We start from the raw sequence: 4,273 nt of genomic DNA, 5'->3' as shown, positions 1-4,273 counted from the left end.
GCAGGTGGGTGGAATTCAAGCAGCACAGGGGTGAAGCCAGTGTTTCCTGGCCAAGAGATTGTGGCTGCAGGAAGCAGAGGAGGCGGAGTGGGTGAAGAAGGGTGGGGGGTGGGAAAGTGTATATCTCTGGTTACCAGTTGTTCTGTCTCCTGCTGGGAGCTCTGTGAAGCTGCTTTCCTGTACTCCCTGTTTGCCGATATCTGACAGGAGTCCAAGATGGCAGATCCATGCTGTGTTAGCTGATAGGGGACCTCTGCATGTATCTCTCCTTGCTCTCCGCATTCTGTCAGTTTCTTATTCCATTCTGTGCTTGCCTGAGTTCTTTATCTCTTCGTCGGATGCTTAGGGCTTCAGGACTGACGTTTGTCTCTGTTTGACTTACTTTTTGAGATCTTTGCTGTGGAGGGATGGCGTGGTGCTTCTGTTTATAGTGCCATGTTGTCTGGAAGTCCCCTAGAGTTTCTTAATGTGAAGTATAGTTTAGATACTACAGAAAAATACCTGGGAGGGACCCAGAAGTAATAGAGAACTAGAACCAAAGGAGTCCAATGGACAGTATGGGGATAATCTGTACAGAAGGGCTATGGGCATTGCCAAGGATGCTGGCATGGTCAGTGGCCATCACCTTAGCAATGCCTTAGCTTTGCCTAGGCCTCCCAAGAACTTATTCCACTTCTGTGAAAGACACGGGGGGAACTAAATTCCTGAATTGATCAAGACTATTTTTCTGCCATCTTAATAGAATTCTGGGTGGTGCAAATGGTTAACATGCTCGGCTGCTAACCAAAAGGTTGGAGGTTCAAGTCCTTCCAGAGGCATTTTGGAAAAAAGCCCTGGCAATCTACTGCCAAAAAAATCAGCCATTGCAAACCCTATGGCGCATAGCTATACTCTGACACACTTGGGATCGCCATGAGTTGGAATAAACTAAACAGCTGATTTATTAGAATTTGGACTCAAAATAGAAAGTGAGTTACAAATAATTAAAAGTTATGTATCTTTCTTACAGAAGTTTTCATCATGTCCCATAACAATGTAGAAAGCATGCCTTTATCTGCTTTGTTACATAACACGCTTAAGTTCAACCACATTTCTCTGAGGCAAAGGGCCAGTTGTTGCAAAAATTCTAAGTGTTAAGGAGACTGCTTCCTTAGAAAGTATTAATTATTTCTTAGACCCTCCCATTGAACATTCCACAAAGGTCCTTGTGGGCCACTGGTTCAGAGGGAACAGAGAGGAAAGTACTCGGAGCACAATGCTGAGATTGTCTCTGGGCTCTTCTTTGGCATGTTTGGAAAAGAAAAAATAGGGGGAAAGAAAATACAGGGCCAAATAAACTTCTGTACACATATTCCTTGCAAACTGCAGGAAAGGTAGCGTTAGGGAAGCCAGCAAGAGTGGCTGTGCTGGGATGATAGGCATCTCGTGGTGAATTTAGACTCAACCAAGCATTTCACTATGGCCTGTGAAATTCACTGATGGACATTAGATGAGCTGGGAGCAGACCATCACAGCAGAGTTGAGCAGAAAGCTCTGAAAGGTAACCCAGGCAACAGCATTCTGCCTTCTGAAGCACTCTGGCTGTGCATTGAGGCTATACCACAAACCAGAAAAGTGTGCCTGAGAATGAAGAATTAAACAATAATTCTCCTCTTTCTCCTCCCTCTTCCTCTTATTCCCCTTTCCCTTCTCCTCCTAATCCTCTTCTTTTTAATTGTTCCCTCTTCAAAGACTTAATGGCTCAGTTTGGGAAGCTTTTTAATGATTACGATGGAAAATGTATCTTCTACTCATCATCCTTTCTAACCTTTCTGTGCTCCTTCTTCATATGCAATGGTACAATGGCTGGTAGCATTATGAGGCATGTGGCTTCTGTTGGTTCAGATTTTTTTTTTTCCTCTCTCTTTTCTTTTTCATGTGTCTTCTTACCATTTTATTACCAGGCCCTTACTCTCCAGGCACCCAACGGACACCTTCATCTTCCACTTTCCACACTCTGTTTTTATTTACTTGTATCTTTGGTGCACAAAATTGAATGAATAATAGTCATTGTTTCATGATTGTTGCACTATCACCATCAGTCAATGAATAGTCTTTCTTATTTTATGTCTTCATTCTAAAATAAAGAACAACAATGAATTAACCTAACCTAATTTAACTTAACCTAACTACGAAGAATGTCTTGGAATAAGTACAGCCAGAACGGTCCTTAGAATTGAGAATGGCAAGACTTTATCTCATGTACTTTGGACATGTTATCAGGAGGGACTAGTGCCTGGACAAAGACATCATGCTTGGTAGAGTAGAGGGGTCAGTGAAAAAGAGGAAGACCCTCAACGAGATGGATTGACACAGTAGCTGCACCAATGGGCTCAAGCATAACAAAGGACCGGGCAGTGTTGCATTCTGTTGCACATGGGGTAGCTATCAGTTGGAACCGACTGGACGGCACGTAACAACAACAGCAACCTAACCATAAACTAACACAACCTAAAACCGAGGACATTACCGATTACTTACATTTACCAGTGAGCTTCTGCTCTAATCTTGCGGAGTCCAATAGTTCTTTCTGCAGTTTACTGTTGGGCCTCAACGTCTCGTAAAGAGAAGAATATCCTATTTTATGTTATTCAGTGGAGAAAAGTTATCTTTACTCCTCCAGGGGAGGCTGTTGAGGAGCTCTTGGTGGGCAGCGTCCGCCTCATCTTCACCATCACAGGCTTCTGGCTGTGCGGGATGGCGCTGGCTCTGCAGGTGGCAGCCATGCGCAGATCTGGGCGGTAGTTGCTCTTGCGGATTATGTGGCAGATGCTGCTGAGCGTGGCCTGGAAGTTCTTGTTAATGGGGGTGCGCACGTAGGAGGTGGCCGGCTTCTGCTAGCCAGATCTCCACTTCAGGACCACCATGACCCCTTTGCCGTCAGCTGCCGGCTCCGCGCTCACGGTTTTGTGGTGAATCAGCCCGTTGAGGCGGAAGGAGTTGCGGGCTTTCAGGTTATTGGGTTCAGTGCTGTACGTCTGCTTATTCCTCTTAATCGGGAAACTGGACTAGTTTCGCACGACCATTCATTGCAGATGCACCAACATGGCGCCGGCGGCTCTTGCTGCGGCGGCCGAAGATGGGAAGAGCAACAATATCCAGTTTGAAATGATTACCAACGCCCGCTTACATTGCCTGCCCGCTCATCTATCTCATCAGCTTGAATTTCAAGCTCCTTGAATTGTTTCCAACCTGTAAGTTAAACACTAGCAAACAGAAGAACATTTCACTTGGCTTTGGATGAAAAATTCATGAATTCACTGAGATGAATAGTGAATTTTTTAAAAAAAATCATTGCTGTGTGCCTACAGAAGCCAACACCTCTGGTAATGGCAAAATACCTTTAATACCTCTTATTAAATCTATGACCAGAGAATTGAGGAAGGAAAGTGCCTTGGCTGAGTGCTTTCTAAGTCAGGCTTGCAGCTGCAGTAAGAGCAGTGACGAGTCTTCTTACTGTCTAGATTTACAGCAGCCCCACTATTCATTTTGAATGAGGCCCCTCCGGCATTGTCATAGCGCGACCAGAAGACGTGAAGGGTAAGGGCTTTCCATAGACTTCCAGAATCTTCATTATGGTATCTTTCGCCTGGGAAATTTGAGGGATGTTATGTTTGGAGAAACTCGTGAGACTGTTGTTGAAAAATCAGCGGAAGTCAGATGCCTACAAGAAAGGACCTTGGAAAAGCCAGCGGTACACCGTCACAGGCAACAGGTATATTCTAGGGTAGGGGTGTTAGGATAACGATCTCAGGGGACTTCAGAATGACTTTCCATTTTCTCATTGCAGCCCTTGAAGGTCTTGGGCGTTTGTCTTTCTAGGTGTTTATATATGTGATGAGGCAATATGCCGTTGGCTGGATCAGTTCTGTCTTACCTAGCCCTTTTATTTTCTGGCCTTTCCATGGGTCCGTGCAAAAATGTCTACATAGGTTCATGGGTTATTTTTAGAAATAGAGAAATGTGTAAGACCAAACTTGGGCCTTCATATATATATATATATATGTAGTTCTGATTTGGGAATTTGGAAGTTGGCTTTTTATATCCTGTCCAATGCCTCACATTCAGAAGGCTTTAGAAATCCACTCAGGCCTGAGGTTCAAACCAGACAGCAGGTCTGGTTGTATCTTGCTCAGATAAAGTTTAAATCATTTTCTGTCAGGTTTTAGACTTCTTGAATGAACTGTCCTCGGAAAAGAGTACTTTGGTGTTCAGGACTCGAACTCGGGGGCTT

General features: G+C 44.4%; 1 pseudogene; it reads right to left on the bottom strand.

The window, feature by feature from the left end:
* Positions 1 to 2,630: 2,630 nt before the first annotated feature.
* On the bottom strand, positions 2,631 to 3,086 carry LOC101350896 (60S ribosomal protein L28 pseudogene; annotated as a pseudogene).
* Positions 3,087 to 4,273: the final 1,187 nt, after the last annotated feature.

Source organism: Trichechus manatus, unplaced genomic scaffold, assembly GCF_000243295.1.
Source record: "Trichechus manatus latirostris isolate Lorelei unplaced genomic scaffold, TriManLat1.0 scaffold00054, whole genome shotgun sequence".
Classification (NCBI taxonomy): domain Eukaryota; kingdom Metazoa; phylum Chordata; class Mammalia; order Sirenia; family Trichechidae; genus Trichechus; species Trichechus manatus.
The sequence above is the reverse complement of the archived record's forward strand: the minus strand, read 5'-3'. Positions and strand labels throughout refer to the sequence as shown.